Genomic DNA, 19,254 nt, shown 5'->3' on the forward strand with positions numbered 1-19,254 from the left:
TAAAAGTTTTACTTTCAGTTTGTAAAACAGATGCCCAGTGATATGTTGGTAAATGTTACACAACCAGCTGTCCAGGAAGGGGGCGGGGGAAAGGCTGCTTTGTAGCCTGTGTCTACTTCTGTGGTGTAAATACTCCCATTGTCTGGAACTTCAAGCTGCCAACATGACGTCATTCAACATGGAGTTGGGAGGAGAAACACAGGAACACACCATTTTATGGTATTTAAGCCACATAGACACCATAGGTGTCGGTAACCTCAGAAGCAGAGATATGAGTAAAATGTAGTAAATGAATAAGGGACTGATGGGTTTTAAATATTTTTTACCTTTGTTTTTAATGCAGGCTATTTAATTATGGTTGACTTAATTTTAATAATGGCTGTATTTAAGAAGCCACTCAAACATTCTGAACATTTCACAGTCACCTCTTGAGAGCCAGTGAGATCTGACTACAGCACAGCAGCACTAACACCCACCACTCAGGATGCTGGGAGCCCACTTTGGAAAGTGAAGGGCACAGCACGATGGAACTGGAGAGCATTATGCTAAGTGAACTAAGTCAGGAGGTGAAAGACAAATACCCTATGATCTCACCTATAAGTGGAACCTAATCAGCAAAACAAACAAGCCAGCAAAATAGAACCACAGATACTAAAATTGAGAACAAACTGACAAAAATTAAAAAATAAAGTGCAGGGCACAGACGACAGCTCACACAGCTTCGTGCCACCACCCCTGACAAGTACAGGTACCCCATCATTTGTGGATATGTCGGAGTGGCCTTTTGTTATAATACAATCTCAATTAATTAGAATCCTTAAAAAATATCTCAGTAAACCAGATTTTACTTTTTTAATTTTTAGGAAGAGAAACAAGTTATAAGGTTGATTTAGTGTTTGTTTAAAAAGGTTTCTAAGGCATTACAGAGGTGGGCACACATAGGTTTACAGTTGGTATGGAAAATAATACAATAACTAATAAATAAGTACATAAGAATGAACTCTGTGTTTCATGTACTTACCACTGAAAACCTATTTTTGTCCACCCCTGTATATCAACTCATTACAAAAACTCTTTAATCCCCAAACAGCTTAGAGGTTGACACTATGAACTTTCTGTGTCCCATAAAGGACAAACAAACAAGCACCATGAAGTACAGAGGAAGGTGAAGAGCAAACCTCCATGAGGGAAGGTGCCTGCACAGCACGTCTGGACCAGCAGCTCCGTCCTGTCCTGCCGGACTGGGAATGGTCGGTCCAGGTGGCCTGCCTCTGTTGCCAGCACACAAGATGGGCCTGGCATCTGCCCTGGGGGCTCTGCCCAAACAGATGTGTGTGCGCTCAGCAGAAGCACACACATCCCTTCCCTCAGGAATTCGAACTGCAAGAAAGAAAGAATTTCAGTTAGTAATGCAAGTGGAAGCTGAAACAAGGTCATGAGGTAGCACCTGGGCCAGGAACGTTATACGGAGAAATCATGAGTAAGCAGAAGACAACAGTGATGTGCCGAGCAAAGATGCAGACATGTTATAAATGAGTAGCTGGTCCCAGTCGACCTAAATCCTGGTCAGCTGGCCAGTTCCAGACCACGTGTAAGTCATCCTTTTAATAAACCAAGGTAAAAACTAACAAAGAGTGAGAGAACACCTAACGTAAGTGCTCATATCACAGATGGAATTGTAATGATATACAAAGAGTCATGAATTTAATCCTAGTATTAAGTTTTTGCTAAAATTTGTTCTGAACATCCTCATGAACACTTAAGTGAAGAATGGACAAATGTTTTCAAAGAAAACTTCAGAAATGAGGCAGAAATGCTTTACAAGGTCATGTCTTAGATTAATTCTGAACTGTAACAACCTCAGTAATTAAATAATGCAGGGAAGACATTTTACTGGAAGCTAAGTGTTCAGGGTACAGGTATACAGTTTCCTGAGAATTTAACCTGAAATAAACATGTTAGAGAATCTTTCATTATCCTGCAAATATCAGATATGAAAGGCAGCTGTATGGCAAAATTATAGGTCAAATTTTCTGTTTCTAATACTATTGATAGTCCAACTACTATTCCACGCAATCACGGTTGGTTTTCCGGTGATACACCTAGGCAAGGTACTGCTTTCAAAAACTTCAGAAAAGTAACATTTCCATAAATTTCTGTAACATGCAAGGTCCTTTGGTTTACTGTCTTCCATTGGAGCCTCTTAACTTTAGGAGACAGGCTGACACCATGATCCCATTTTCCAGTGAGAACACTGAGGGTTGAAGAGGAGGAGCCTACCTCTCTTTGCACAGCCAGAGAACATGGCATCCGGCACTTTCACCCCAGGAAGGATAAGAATGATAGCTCAGGTTTACGGAGTCCCGTGCCAGGTGCTGTTATAAGCATGTATTACTCCCATTTTATGGATGACGAACCTGGGAACTCTACTAAGTTACTAACAAATGAAGAGAGAAAATTATAAACTGCTGATTTTTAAATGTACAGGCTTTGGGGGGACTGGGGAGCTTTGAGTGAGGTAGTTACTGAGAGTGGAGTCAGGGCTGGAAAGTAAAGAAAGCTAGTTACATGGGGCCTGTGGGCAGAACATCAAGGTGAGTTAGTTCAAGCAGGGACGGGAAGTCAGAGAGGTACGTTATCAAGCAGAGGAGGGCCAGTTAGGAACTACTTGAGAGTCAGAAACTGCCATTTTCCAGACCGAGAAGACAAGTGAGAAAAAAAATAGAATTTCTCATTCAGTACGAGAAAAGGTACTGAATGGGAACCCAGGGAAGAGATTCAGCTACCCAGATTTTAGGAATCTATGGGGATGGTGCCTTTGCTCAAAAAGTGGAGAGGGCATATCTTGGTTTTCCAGAATGTGCAGGCTCTCCCTTACAGCCTTGAGAAGATGAACAGAACCAGAATTCTGGCCAAATAGAGGACAGTGAGGAAGAACCAATTACCAAGTTAGACTGAGATATATTATGGGGAGGGGCAATGAATATTTGACTTTGCTACACAATTATCCATCTGTGTACAGCTTGCACCTTCAAAATCTGTACACACCACAAAGATTTTAGCCTCAGTCCCTAAATGGTTCTATGTTGTGGAAAATTCCCTTTGTTTAGTGGCAGCCGTGAGTTTTGCTACTAATTAGCACTGTCTTCTGTTTGGGGATCCCCGAAATGGCTTCATCATCCCCTAAATAGAAAACACAACAAGATTACTTTCTAAAGCATTTGGGTCAACCAAGCATTTACTGTAATTAAAGATACCCAGGGGCTTCACAGATGGACAGTTTGGAATCACCTCTGTAACATTCCCAAAACGCACCCATGCCCTTCCCCTCCACTGCTATGATCTTTTAGATTGTGAGACCAGCATAACCTATTGCCCAAACTACTATAGTGGTTGCTACACACAGAGTTAGTCAGGATTCCTGCCACACCCTCTTCTCATTGTCTCTGGTGGGTCTCCTCATTTCCATGGCATCAATGACAAGAAGAATGCCCATGTCCCCTTCTCCAGCCTAGACCCCTAACCTGATCAACTTCACATTTGCCAACTGACCATGTCCACTTGCATATCTCACTGGCACCTCAAAATCAACTTGCCTAAAACAGGACCATCATCTTTCTACTCCCTTTACCCCAACCAACTACTCAAATGTCTGAGATTTGTGCATCTTCCTTTCTGTTTGCATAAGCCAGAAGGCCTGGTAGAATATAACTTAGTAGAGCTGGATTTTATATATCTAGGCCTGCCCTCTTCCAACTAATGCACTCACTAAATGGCAATGAGAAGGAGCTTTCTAAAGTGCAGCACTAATTCTGTCATTCCTCTGGTGTAAAAACTTCTTAACTGCTTCCTATATTCTCAGGATAAATTGACAACCCCTTAAAGTGATTCAAGAGATCCTTGCCCATTTAACGCCTACTCTCTCCACCCCTTAGTCTAACTTCCTGTCACCTCCATACCTACAACCCCTTCTGTGTGTACTACTCCTTTCTGTTTCTGAGCCTTTGCTCCTGTTGTTCCCTTTGCCAACACCTATCACTTACTGCCTTTGACTTCTTTAACTCATATTATCTTTCAAGTCTCAGCTTAGATGCTGCCTCCTCCTGGAAGACTTCCTTGATTCTGAAGACTGAGCCAGGCATTTCTTCTATGAGCATATACCTACATTAATTCTATGATAGTTACTGGGCTGTCAACACCTTAACGGCAGGTGCCTGTTGATTCCCAATTGCAAAACAGTGCTTAGTATAATGTCTGACATAGGGCTGCTATTTACATTGTTTATACTGAGCACACTGTATCCAAAATACCTACCTATCCATTGAATAATAATGACATCAATATAAATTCAGTGAGTAAATGAAGCCTTATTTTAAGTCTCCCAAATGCACCGTACTGATATGAAGGCAGTTGAGAATTGTTGCATATCTTGTAATCTTTTGTCCCAGAGGAATTTTAATGGAAATTTGAGTCATTTATTTTTTCAAATTCGCTCCCATTTACTTTACAAAACGAATCCAGCACCTGTCTCATTTTCTCTTTCCATTCCAGTTTTAGGGGCTTTAGTATTTCTCTTACTAACTCCATTCCCACTTGGCCTTAACCACGCCAGCTGCCCATATCAGAGACAACGCAGGAACACAAAACCGTTGCATGCTTGAGATCTGAGATGCTGGCTGTTCCCTTGGAAACTCCACCTCCCTTTCCCCCATTCTCTCACGGTTAGCATGTCAAATGCCTTCTGGCTTCTTGAAGCTATCCTTTGGGGAGCAGGGGACCCAGCTCACCTGTTGTGTCACTTTGCCTCTAGTACAGATCATGTGGCCAGCTACTTCAATGATGTGTTTCCTGTCCTATCCTAATCCCTCATTCTTTTTACATTCAACACTTCATCAGTGATGGGTGACTTCCAAGGGGGCTTTCTCTTCTCACATTCTTAGATTGCTGAAAGCTGCCAAAGAAAATAGTGAGAAAGTGCTGATTAGGTCAGTTACGGATTTGTGCAACCTCATCAGCTGAAGCCCAGTAGAACCTAGTACAAATAAAAATGAATTTCTTCTATTCTTGCTGTTTACACCCTATCAAACCTCCCACAGAGGTTCCAAACCGTCTCTCCTCCTTAAGCCCCGAGCGGAGGATGTTCTTGACTTTGTCAGAGAACTTCCTCTGCAGAACCATTGGACTCACTAGGCCGATTTCCACTTTTCACCCTTTCCCTTCTAAAATCCTACCATTGGAAGAAGCAAAGCCTTTGGAAAGAGAGATTCCGGGGAACAGATGGAAGCTGAGAAAAAGTAATATTCCCTTCCTGAAAATGAGGAAAAAGGGTAGAGATAAAAAAGGCAAATCATGAAAAATGTGGAGATAATTTCAAGTAGGAAAAAGTCCAGTTTGGAGACTAGACATCAAATCCTCTCATTTTCTGTAAAGAGGTTTCCTCACCGTATTTTTCAGACCATAAGACGCACCCAGGTTTTAGAGGAGGAAAATAGGGGAAAAAATTTTGAAGCAAAAAATGTGGCAAAATGTTTAATAACATAATATTTCATCAATATAAATGTAAACAGAACTCAACAGCAGCATTAACAACCATTATTCCTCCCAAATTTTGGTGGGGGGTACATCTTACAGTCTGAAAAATACAGTAATAGAAAGATCAGCAGAATGGGCATTAGAAGGCTTGCCACCTCATTTCTTTTGGCCTAAATTTTCTCCTCCCCCAAAAGAAATGAACCATAAGGCCTCTAGGATGCCCTCTAGCATGATGTCGGGAGGTGTAAGCAGACTTCCCTATCACAAAAGTTCTCGGTGGCAGTGTGTGGGTGGGTGCCAGAGATGCTGCTGGGAATGTGTAAGTGCATTTTTGTGGTTGATACAGTGACAGGGGAATTTCCTTGGCATTTAATGAATGGGAATTGACAATGTGCAGGACTGACTTCCGTAAGAAAGGATTGTCCTACCCCTAAAATACTGATGACGCCCCCTTCATACCACAGTGCCGCAATCATGTTGTAGAAGTCCCAGAGACAAGCACTAGTTATTCACTTTTTCAGATCCTTGGCAGTGACTCTTCAGGACCAGCTGGGTTTGTAGTAGGTGCTCAATAAAGGCTTGTAAAAAAAAAATCCGTGTCCCTACAAAGTTGTAAGTAATGTGAATTTGTGTAAATCTGTGATGATTTCTCATTGACATACATTTTAATTTCAGAGGCGCTTTATCTTCACTTCTGATTGAGTTTTAATTGGCAGTGACTCCTAACACTGAGAGAGCTGTTATTAAAACGGAACCCTGCAGGGAATCCATTTGTAAAGCGCTTAATCCTTTTATAGTGTGAATAATCACTCATTAATTGATCTGGTTTGTAAATTTGCATTTTCATATGCTGAATTTTATTTCTTAAATGTGGGCACAACTATGGTCTCCTCATTATAATCTTAAAGTTCAAGAAGGGTCTAACATGTATAACCATTTTTCTATTTCACAGCTGAGTCTTGTTTAGTAATTTTCAGGCTTTCCCTTTCATTAATTTCTTTGATAGAACATCTTGAACAATTCTACTTAAATAATAATTTGTTGCTTGTGAAACTATTCATCTGTTTGCTTAGCTTTAAAATACAATAGAAAAACTAGTTGTCTTTGGGGAACTCTGGGCCACTTGCAGATTTTCAAATTGCATTTATTCCTAGAGGGTTTCCTTTAATATAGAAAGGCTGTATTTCACCTTTTTACCACTTATGAAACCGAGTCACAGAATGGCCACCAGAACATTACCACATAAGTGTCTGTCACTGAGATGACAACGGAATTCAGCTCACCTCACCTCTCATCAAGGAGCTGCCTCTTGATTAAAGAGTATTTTCTTAGTTCTGCAGAACTGTATTCAGGGTGGCTTCCTGTGACTGACGTGACATTCTTCTGAGAAATGGTCACTTGAGTGAGCTGCCTCCGAAAATATTACAGGTGTGTCTGCACGGCTGATTGAAGGAAATTCCATCTTCAGCCTATTTGCTAGAAATGAACTGCGTTACATTAGTCTTTCCATCGGTAAACCCATGCTTGGTAATATTCTGTCCTGTTGCTTTGGGTATTATAACAGTTCATGCAGAAAGTACTGGATTAGCCTCATCACAGATGATGATGGGGGTATAAATGTGCTCAGAATATTATTACCAATAATTATAGAGGGAACATTTAGCCTGGTGTTCAATCCATGATGCCCATAGTGTAGGTTATAACAAAAGGAATCTCAAATGGTCTGAAGATACGTATTTCTGAAGTGATAGTCCCATAGAGGTCTTGGGTAACATCAGTTAATATTTAGCATAGTTACAGGTTTTGTTTGTTTTCTAATTTAAGGTTGTTATGATACATTCCCCCATTTCCATTTTAGCTTTTTTCTACCCCTTCAAGATTGACATGGGCATCATTTCTATAATATATTTCCCTTCTATTATTCTGTCCTTGGATTTATTAATCCATCATTTTATTTGGCCGTGCTTTTCAAATGCTAGATATAAGCTGTGATATTTGTCTTGGCTAGCAAAACAAACGGGATGTGAAAATTCACTTAGAATGCATCTTTCTTAGGTTCTTTATGTCTCCAAGGGAAGCCTTGGAGACATGCTCCCTCTGACTTCATTCCCCTCCAACCAGCCCCCTTTCTACAGGGCACATGGCATAATCCTGAAGGCCGGTTATTTCCCTATCCAGATGGGTGGGAGAAGCAAGAAAGGAAACACAGAGGTGTCTCGGAAAAGTGTAAGCGACGCTGCATCAGCACAGAAGCCTCTCCACCCAAAGAGGGTGGGTTACAGGCTAGAAAGAGACAATAACATTAAAAGCAGTATTTCTGTCGTGAGGCCTTCTCAGAGCTGTGAAACTAACCTGCTTGTGTATTTTTTTTCTACAGCCCATAAAAGGGCTCACAGCCAGAAAATACAAATCCCATAGACTGCTATTATGCTGATGACAGTGAAGAAAGGGGGAAAATTGTTTCGTTGCTGAATTGCAGGTATAATTATGACATTTTATATAGTTTGCAGCCCGTACCAAAGAGTTGTATTAATATCTACCATGCCCTGTGGCGGGAGAGAAGTCAGCACCTCCATGCAGGGCGGGCACTCAAGCTCTGATCCGGCTAAGATTGAATCCCTCTAGCTATTTACTAATATGAATTTGGTGGCTAAAGAAAAATCAGAAGCAGGTGATAATGGCTGCATATTTTGCAAGACCAGCTGATTCATCCAAATCATTTGTACCAGGGCAGGGAGAGAAGCTAATTGCACCTGGACAATATGTCTTTCACTGCCAAGATCTGCAGCCGAAGTCTATCTGCTTACTTCAGCCAAAGGTGGATGCAATGGGGTGCTGAGAAAAATTTAAATCCACAGCTGTAGTTCACAGGAGAGATGTTTGGGAGTCAATCTGTGGGGCTTTTACATTAATGCAATTATGATAAAGAAGCTAAGGTTCCTAACAGTGAGGTCGCCTGGCAGTCAAGTATTTGTGTGTTGAAAAGCAAGTGAAAACAAAAACAAACATCTATCAGTACTTTCAAATATAGCTCAGGCCACAAGATCGGGGTTGGTATCCAGTCCAGACTTTATATTAAGAATTAAGTATTCCCGGTGAACAGCGAATGAGCCAATAAATAAACAAACAACATTTTGGGAGATGCAGAATAGACAGGGAAATAAAATGTATAGTAATGAAATATTCATAACCTTGCATTTTATGGACCTCAAACACTAGTTCCATGATTTACACCATTTCCGTATGCAGTAGTATGGGATCTGCCGAACGACAATGGAGATGGCATTAGAATGCTACTGCCTCAGTGTCATGGAGAAGGGAGGATTAATCAGCATGGCACGATAGCTGTAAACTTGAGTAAATAGAAGCACATGGAGGTAGTTGCTTCCCTGCCCACTTCATGCTTGACCCATGGAAATGGAGGAGATGAGAGATGCAGCAATTACAAAAGTGATGAGTGTCAGCACCCAGTTCCATATAAATACCCACATTATTCTCCCAGCTTGTGGGTGCTCAGGGGCATTGGTATAGCCCAGCTGCTCCTCCTAAAATTGTGGTGGTTATTACTTCACATTCAGAGTTAACTTTCCAAAATATCTCGGCCCACCTGATCCTTAAACTCAAAACGCTGCACTCTGAACTTGGCAGTGTCCCTTATATAGGGAAGAGTGGCTCAGGGTCTGTCTGGCTTTTGCCCTTTCCTGCTGTCACTGAGCTCCAGGTCCAGAGGGAAATGGAATTGCAGATTAAAACCTGGGATGAACAGATATGCAGCTATACCATCCTGCTTTAAGGGCTGTCTCCAATGATTCCACTTCATGCCTGTCCCTCCATTTGAGAGCCAACCTCAAAATCTTAGTGCTTATCTTGTGCCGATTTCACAGGCACAATGGACTGTCAGCAGGACGGGAGCTTCCGCAGTGGAGCCCTCCTCCGCAGAGCTGTTTCTCTGCTACTTTTACTTAGGGATCAAATAACACACTCCCCGGGTGCTAAGAGTGCCCTTTGCTGAGATGAAACTATAGCAACGTCCAAGGCTCCATGAAAACGACAAAAGTTATCTGCATTTCTCTCAAGTCTTTCAGACTCGCAAGCACTCAACCAATCACTGGGACCCTGTGCCCCACCTCCCTCCTTTATCAAAGGAACAAAGTGAATTAGCCACTAACATGCCTCTAAAGTAGGAGCCCAGTACTAAGAATATAACCAGTCAGCTTCCTATGGGTCAGATTTGAACACATTTCATTAAAGTCTTAGCATTTATCTTTTGATATTTACCTTGTCATGGTAAATCACCACCTCTTCCATTTTCCTTAATGAGACAACACGGTATGCCAAATTTCCTTCAGTTATATACAAAGATTTTGATGAACGTAACTTAGCACATCTTTATTTCCTATTAGACTTGTGGGATATACTTATTGTTTAGGGCCTGGGGGCACAATTACACAACTTTTCAAGTGAATAAATTATCCACACCAGAAAGAGTCAGAAGTTATTCCCGTACTGTTGACAAATTGGCATAATCAATGAATTAACTATGAATCTTGGGGAATAAATTGTTTCGTCCCTTGCTCAATCCTCTATTTTCATTGCTCAGAACTAGGAGGGTAGTGATGAACAAAGCGGAAGAATGCTAGGTTCTCAGTGAATGTTGAATAAATGAATCAGTGAACTGCACGGTGAATTTTTCTTCCTCCTGTATGCGATGAGGTTTGGCTGTCATGTCGTTACAGAGAAATTAATTCAAGATGTCAAGAGTAACTTAGTGGGAATATTGAACTTAATTAAAACACAGTATTTTATTGGATATCCTGGAAGTATAGTTTACTCCAGAACATTTCTTTTTTTAAAAAATCATCTTTGTGTCTTCCTCTTCTATTTATTGGAAGATTCTTTTACTTGGAGTCTTCAGCCATATCCTCCTCTACCATCTACTGAGGAACTAAAGTGGAACTGGGGAAGTCTTTGCTCAATTCCAGTGTTTTATTCAGAATTTTTCTGTCTTGTGTGTGTATGTCACATATATTTTATACACACACCTACAGACACACACATATGTTTCAGGTATAGATATTACATATCTGATGTAATGCAAAAGAAAAAACAAGGTAATAAACTAATGTTCTGTGAAGCCTGTTGCCTGATTCAGACAGGGCCTCTTAAAAGAAGAAAAGCTTAGAATATTTGGGGCCAGATGATTTCAGTGTTTTATAGACACAAAAAATGTTCAAAGATTAAAAACAACGAAGGGTAAATAAATCATTGCCAGTAATGACGGAAACCATCATCTATTTCGGGAAACAAATGAGATGCGTTATTTCATTCCTTAGGAAAAGCAACCATTAGTGCATCACGAGTGTCACCTGAAACATGGACTCTTCATCTGGCTACAGAAATGGTTCTGAACTGTCAGGTTTGACGAATGCCCCCAGCCACATAATCCTGCTCACCTGTTCACTCAGGGCCTTCCACTCCCTGCAAATATTCCCCCAAACAGTCTGCAACAGGAATGCACTTTATTCCAGAAAAGTAATAACAGTGGATCTGAAAATGAAGTTTTAAAGATAATAAGTTGCAAACTCTACCTTTTCCTTTTCTTTCCCTTCCTGCTGGCATCCTTATAAATGTCTCACTCTGTAACGTTTTGGTCTAAGTTGGATTAAATGTACCTTCCCGGGGTTCTCTATTTGTTAATAGAAAAAGAGCTGAATTGTGGCCACTGAACTTTCCATGAAGCGCTTTGACTTCAGGTGAGCTCACGATCAGCTTATCACCGCAGTGCTATGATTTGGGTCATAATTAAAAGATTTCACTACAGAAAATGACTGTGCTGTTTGTACCTTCTTTTCATGTCCTTCAGGAAGGATGACATCAATCATTTATTTGCCTTTTATAAGATTTTTTAAAAAGCAGCATGGTGAAATAGAAAAAAATCAAAGCCATAAAAGACAGACCTAGATTCAAATCCCGGCTCTGGCAATTAGGAACTTTGTGAACTTGGGCAAATTACTTAACATTGTCGGGTTTTAGTTTCTTCAGCTGGACCATGGGCCATAACACCAACCTCAGATTAAATTAAGTATTATATGTAAAGCATCTGATAGTCAATGCTGTATACCATCATTATACCCTCTAGTTCTCCTTTCAACATTTCTATTTCCTTCAGCATTACATCTTCATAGGGTTATTCTCAGGGTTGAATGCATTATTACAGGGAAAGCATTTTAAATAAGCGTTCTGGTACATAGTCGAACTCCAGCATATTTAACTAAAAAGGAATTAACAAAACCCACCAAACCCATTTGTAGGTACCTCTACACGCTAGATACATATGGTAACGTGGTGGACATTAATGTGAATGTGAGGTTGCTGATCTTGAAACCCTCATTCTAGTACAAAGAAAGATATGTAAACAATTACAGTGAAGCAGTATTGCATTTACAAAGTATTGTACACTAAGTTTTGGTGAGATAGGCATTTGGGGGCCACTTTTCCGAGAGGGTAATCACTGTGCTGGGCTTGGAGAGTAGTTGGTGTTTTCTAGGTAGAGAATGATGTAGGGCACAAGCTGGTTCCATGAAGAAGTAACAGTACGAGTGAAGCCTGAATGGATGCAGTGACACTGTGCTCTGCGATGGCGGCTGTTCTGACCTGGTTTGAGAGGAGGCAGCATGCAGTGATGAGGATAGACCTGGACACTTTAGATGGGGACAGGTGGCAAAGCCCACATATGTCATGCTGGAGATCATCGGTGATGGGCTCCCATAAGAGGCTTCCAAGCTAGGGGACGTCATGATCACATAATCAAGCACTTGTTTCATGCTGTATTCATGTATCATTGAAGCACTTGGAAGAACCCATTATAACTAAGAAGTCTGACTAACACAGACAACGGTGTGCTTGCAGTCAAATTCCCCTGATACTACTTATAAATACCCGACCGCCTTATTTTCGTCAAGGTTTTTGGAGGTTTTGAATGAGATAATATATGTCACCTCTTTGTGAAAGGTAAAGGAACAGGGAAACATGTTGTGTTAGTTTATAAGACCCCTTAAAATCCTTTTGGAACAAGGAAGGCCTAAATTAAATTGAGCATCATGGCCCCTCCTACCAGCCCATCAAGAGAGGGCTGCATCCTCCAGAGGACCAGCGGGGCCCATGTTTAATACCTTCCAGCAAGAAAGGAAATGGGGCCAAGGCAGGGGAAAATCTGAAAGACTATCAAACTCAGTGCCCTTGCCTTCTGGGGAGATGATATTTTCTCTAACCTCTTTCTCCATCTTAATATACAAGCTGACATCTGCCATGTAGGTTCATCTACCAGGACTGGAGAGGATCTGCAGGCCACACAGTGTCCAGCTTTGGTCAAGAGGGTGATCTTCAGAGGCAGAGGGGTTGTTTTACCCCTGGCTTACTTGTTGAATATACTCGGTCAATTTAGCTAATCTAAGTCTCACCTTTTCACTGTAAATTGAGCAAATAATACTACTTCCTGTTTCATTGGGTTCTTATCAAGATTAAATGTGCTAACACAATAAAGTGCTTAGCATAGTGCCTGGTTCATAATGACCATCCAGTAAATTCATCATTGTATTTACAAATTAAAAAACTGAAAGTCAAATGTCTCCTTAATTATATGCCCCCAACCCTCAACTAGTAAAAGGCACACTTGGGCTTTTAAACTTAAATATAAGCAGCTGCAAAACTCCCATTTGTACACCTGTATCAGGCTGCCATTCTAGATACGTCATAGGCCCCAACACAAAAACAGAACTGGTGTAAAAATCAGGAGTTGAAAGAGAGTAGAGATGATATTTCTAGATTGTCAAGTTTAGAAAATATGTGTAAAAATAAACAAGTAGTACCAAGACCTGAAGGTGAGTCTGCATATTTAGGATTCTTCCTTTTTAATAATCTAAGCTTTTATTAGCAATAGATATGGAAACACTAATTTTAAAAACTGTATTGGTATTTTTTTACCCTCATGTATTTTTTCTACCCACATGCATTTTTTCCACCCTCATGCATTTTTTCCTTCTAATGGAATGTACATAGTATAAATAAGTAATGTAATCAAGTTTATCTTTGGAAGAAAAAGTTAATAATCTTACTGGAGAGTTGAAGATAAATGGCACTCTTATTGCATTTATTACAAATCACACAAATCAAACCACTCCAACCTGAAACTACATATCATTTGAATATTTTGAATCCCTTTGTGACCTTGCCCATTGCCTCTGAGCCCACAGGTAGTGCCTGATACAGAGAAGCTGCATGGGTTGGGTTCAGGAGTGAGCAGGAACCTCCATGCCCTCTTTGTGACTGCCCCAAGTGCTGGCATCCAGGGACCTGCAGTGAGAGATCTGGAGACCCCGGGTGGCTGGACACAGCATTAGGGCCTCAGAACGGACTGTACCATTCAGGTCAGTGGTAACAAGTGGTTGACAAACTGACCCACCCAACTGGATGGAAAAAGTAAACCCATTGGGTTTGTGAAGTTACAAAGTGAGTCAATTGTGTGGAAGAGAGAGGGGAGGAGATAGTCTGACACCGGCCAGTGAGTGAAGAGAGAGACAGTACAGGAAGGTTAGAGAGGAAAAGGAGGCAATGTGGGGTCCTGAGGGGCTTCCACTGGGGCCTGGCTCTGAGTGGGTGTCTGTAGGTCACGGTCAGGTCCCTGTGAAATGTGCCACAGGAACACTGATGATGCATCACGTCTTTGCCTAGGCTTTTCCCCCAGAGAATCTAGGACTGCTGCCCTAGAGGAACCTGGAGAGGTCCCTTCAGCTCTAAGCCCTGTGCGCAAACCCCTTGCCAACACTGCTCACCCTGAATGTGGCCTAAGCTCTTCCCATGAGCTGTGACTCCCTTCTCTTCCTGCCTACTTGTTTCCCCTCACTCCAGTACTTTTAGTCTCTCTCTCTCTACTGGCACATTGTTTCAGCCTTTAATAACATGCAAGTCTCTCCAAAAAACCCAAACTAAAAGAATAAAAAACGTCCTCCTTCAAGTCTGCCCTACCCATCCCCACATGGCTACCTCCCCTCCTTGGGGAAGCTTTCTGAGACATTTATTTCCTGTCCCCTTGTTCGATGTGTGGATTATCATATATTAATGATATTGTATCAAATTGCTGGTTACCTATCTAAAGTTTATTCTTCTCTGTTAATCAGAATGGAATTTCTACAACTGTGGGATGTGGCAGTGTGTCCTAGCTGCTACTGGGAACTGTAAAAGATGCAATGAAAAGGATGTGGTAATTACCCCAAGGAGCTCACTATTTTAGTAAAAAACTCTGCTTGCTTATGGAACCAGAACAACAGAAGAGCACTATAGTAGGTCTTAGATCATGTAGCATAGACAAATAAGCATTGGAGGATGGACTGGACCATTATATGCAACAATGCTAATCTTCTCCCAGCTCCTTCTGCAGCTAGGGATGATCATGGGATTACATTCTGGCCACTGAGATGGGAGCTGACTGCTTGTTGTATGGAATTTCTAGGAATGCCTCTTAAAGGGAGGCCCTTTAAGCTGGCGGCTGTATGGGTTTTCCTTTACCTTCTCATCTGATTGCCAGGATCCCAGACATGTTGCTGGAGCACCAACAGCTAGCTGGAGGATGGACACCATGTGCAAAGAATAGTAAAGCAGGAAAACAGACAATGTCTGAGGTCTGGTGTCTTTGTAATGCTGCCCTCCCAGCCTGGGTCTGCTCGTTTCTGGATGCCTTTTATATGAAACAACATAACTTTGTAGTTATTTAAAACTTCTTTTATTTTGGTTTTCTGTTTTATGCAGTAGACCATAATCCTAGCTGAAACATAAAAATTAACATGTGCAAAATAAGTACTGTCTGAAATAAAACAAATATTCTCTTAGGTTTTTTAAAAGGGGCATTTTTATTAATATCCAAAGCACAAGCAAGCTATCATCATCAAATATATATGGTATTACTAGTAAAAAATAATTCTGTTTATTCATTTTCTCCCACATCACAACGAATCTCTCAGTGATGTGGAGCTTAGCTTGTCTTTCCACGATTTTCTGTAAATTAGAGCAAAAGGAAAAAAGCCTTGAAAATCAGCTCTCTCACTTAACTTGCCCATTGTCCCCTCTCTGCAGGAAACCTACAGGTTGCAGGAGAAAATGGCTGGTGGAAAAGCAGCAGGAAGAATCACATGGTTTTGAAATGAGGTGAGAATAAGTAAAATTAGTGTAACAGCAGACCTTTCTTTTTCTCCCCCTACTTCACAAAGTTAAAATTGGGGAAATCATTGAGACGAGTTTATTTTAAAAGAGTATAAGACAAGGACATATCTTTTTGAAGATTGCATTAAATGAGGTGGAATGAGAAGGGAACTTGGATGATAAATAAAAGTTCCCACCCCTTCCTATCACTATAGCACAGGCACCCCAAAGCAGGGGGCTGCTTAAATGTTCATGATATTCAAAAAAAAAAAAAACCCACCCGGAGGACTATTACATACGGACATACCATTCATCACTCACATTACAGGGGAGATACCAATGGTGACAGTGGGTCCAAGGCCACAGGGTTCCAAAGGCAGTTTGGGTCCAGGTTGCACCAACCTATGTGTGGCCTGGAGCGAGCAGTGTGTACATGCAGAAGGAAAAGGTCAAGAAGCAGTCACAAGACAAGAAGCTGCTCCCCAAAGGAAAAAGAGATAAGGAGGGAGTTACACTCCATTCCCAAAATGATACACATTCCTTTTGGCCAGGAGCCCTCCAGCCAGCCCTCATCACAGGTGGTGAGAGAGCCATGTATTGACCTCGCAGTCACTCCCATTATAGCACAACGGGCCATCAAAGGGGATCATTTTCTAGTCCTAATGCATGCTACTTTGAGAGAAAAGCCTAACTCTATAGGTCTTTGATAATTTTAGAAGAGTGTTCAAAATATAGGTATCAAATTATGTCTTGTGTTTCTCAAGTTCTGCAATTTTCCCTCAAGCAGGGCCAAAATTAATTAACCAAATTTAATCTTTTGTGATGAGACAAACTCTAAAACATAAACTGGTAGGATTTAGAAAGCAAATAATTCTACTTGGTAATAAAACAAAATGGTGCAGACTGAAGGTGGACCTTGTCATAAACAGCCAGGAGTGAGATACAACAGTATGTTAACAACATGAGGAAATGATTTCAACAAAACCTGGAGGGTCCACTTTCAGGATTCCTCACTTACATGGCTGGTGGCTAAGAGCTGGTCTTTTAGCAGGAGGGCATGGTGTTTTGATGCTCTAGCATCAGAAGTCACATAGCTCCTTTTATATAGTACTCTGAATTTAAGACCGTCACAGCAATTTATCCAGACTCAAGGGGAGGAGGTACAGACCCCACCATTCAATGGGAGGAAGGTCAAGGTCACACTGTAAGAAGAGCAAATGGGATGGGAGATATCATAGTCGCCATCTTGGGAACATACCAACTGCCACAGTAGGAAAAGCAAGTTCACAGTGGGAAAACGGGGAGTTTCTCAATCACCTCATTTAGCTGAAGAACTGTTCTTCCATGCTTAGCTCTTGCGACACCTGGGAAAGTCCTAGGGGTGAAATTCAAGTCTCACCCACATTAGCATCAGGAGCTGTCCAGCAGTCACAGGATTCATGAAATTTTATGAAATTCAGAGCCAAGTACTACTTCCCAGGCACTATCACATTCAGTAAATATCCCATGGTCATTTTGCATTTTCTAAGAATGAGGTGGTTTTGGGGAAACCCTCTATCCAGTACCCTGCCCATCAGGAGGAAGGCAATTCTAAACCCAGGTTTCCATGGCCACTCTTGGACAGGGAAGGCAGGCAATGTAGGCTGGGAGCTGGCCTTGGGACAGCCATCATCTCTCCTATTGCTAGGGTGCCGTATGCTATTACTGTAATAAATAAGAGTAACCCAAGTTTTCCTAGCCTGTGGGTACAAGTGAGGCCATATTAACAGCAATAAATCACATTTCATTAGCTAGTAAACACCCTCTCCGACTGTCAAACCGCAGTGAGTATTCTGAGGGTACCTGGGGTTATCTCACCTGTGTTTGTCTGCCCGTCAGTTGCCTTTTAATCTTTCGTTCCTGGTCCTCCTGGTTGATGTTTCCTGCCTGTGAAGCTATTCAAAGGTGATCATATCCTCACTGTTAATGCTGCCAGCAAGGGACCTGGCATCTGCACTAAGGGTCAGGGCAGAGCTGGGCACTTAGCAGTTCTTATGGGCCTAAGACATGCTGTGTTTAGGGCAGAGAAGGAGAGAGGGTTTCCTGCCCCATCTCATCCCCCTGTCCCAAGCCCCCAGATCTGGGCCTTGCTTTGTTTTCTGGGTACCTGAGTGGCATTGCTTGAACCCTTTCATCTCACAGAACACCTTGTGACAACAGTCTCTTTAACCTCTGCAAACAACTTCTCTCTCCACAGGGCACAAATGAGATCCAGGGAAACCAAATTCTTCAACATAGATGCCAGTAGGCTGTCTGCCCCACCAAGTCACTGGACATTTCCAGACCTGCCTGATTCTCAGCTGAGAACACAAATTAGGCTAAACTCAAATCCCTGCTATTTTACTCAACGCATGTAGCACGTCACAGTGCTTTCTCTTGAAGGTAGTGCTTTCTCGATTCTATAAGGTAGGTAGGACAGATAATATTATGGTTTCCATTTTTCATACGAAGAAGTTAATTCTTAGTGGGAATTAGAAAGGAGCCTGAAGTAAAATAATAAGATTAAGACTGGGCATGTGAATAGAAGTCTTTGAACAGCAAATCTGAAACTCTCCTTGGAGTCACTCCATGGTGACAGGTCACTAAGCTTGGCCTGGACGCCCTAGGCAGTTAGACACATTTTCCTCCCTGTGTTCACAGCACATTGGTCTGTTGCATTTGTCACATTTTATGGCACCACTTTAAATGTCATACTTCCCCACTAAATACCTCTTGTGCCAGCAGAGTGCCCAGCATGGAGAAGACACTCGACAAACACTTATTGGTGGAATGAATATGAATAGCTTAATGTTTCTCAAGTGGAGGTAGCATCCACCCACTCCCACCTCAGAGAGAAGTGGAAGTGTGGAGCACTTGTGGCTGTCCTAGCCTTTAGTGACCAGGGCCAGGGATATGACAGGTCTTACAATTTGTTAGACAGTCCTGCACAAACAAGTACTCTGTCCCTAAATGCCAATTGCTCCTGTTTTGAGAAATAACTGCAAAGAAATCCAAATACCATGGAAGTCCTGAGGCCTTTCAAGACTTCAGATTTAGTCTAGGAACACCCAAGTTACCTGTAATGTTGCAGTTTGAGCTTTGGAGTTGAAATGGGGACTATGCTGTATAACCAACCTATCTCCTAGGTATGATTTAATGAAGTGACATGTAAAGTGCCTAATAGAGTGCTCAGCATGTAGCAGGTAGACAAGTGATCTGAGCTCTTCTCCAGCTGTCTTCAGGTAATGAGAACACTTACCTGCCAATGTATCCATCTGGCCTACGGTATGACTCAACAAAAAGGGATTTTGCAGGCATGTCCCAGAATCTTCCCTTGTGAAACAAGAAAAAGTCCTATGGTATCAACATCACCAAATTGTTAGGAGGATTCAATAAAATAAATATGTAAAGTTTGAAAAATCCAGTGGCTGGCACTTAATGTGGTTCCTTGATAAATAGTTCACCTGATGATCAGACACCAGAAAGCCAAGAAAAGCAGCGCTCTCACTA

This window comes from Phyllostomus discolor, chromosome 3 (genome assembly GCF_004126475.2).
Source record: "Phyllostomus discolor isolate MPI-MPIP mPhyDis1 chromosome 3, mPhyDis1.pri.v3, whole genome shotgun sequence".
Lineage (NCBI taxonomy): Eukaryota > Metazoa > Chordata > Mammalia > Chiroptera > Phyllostomidae > Phyllostomus > Phyllostomus discolor.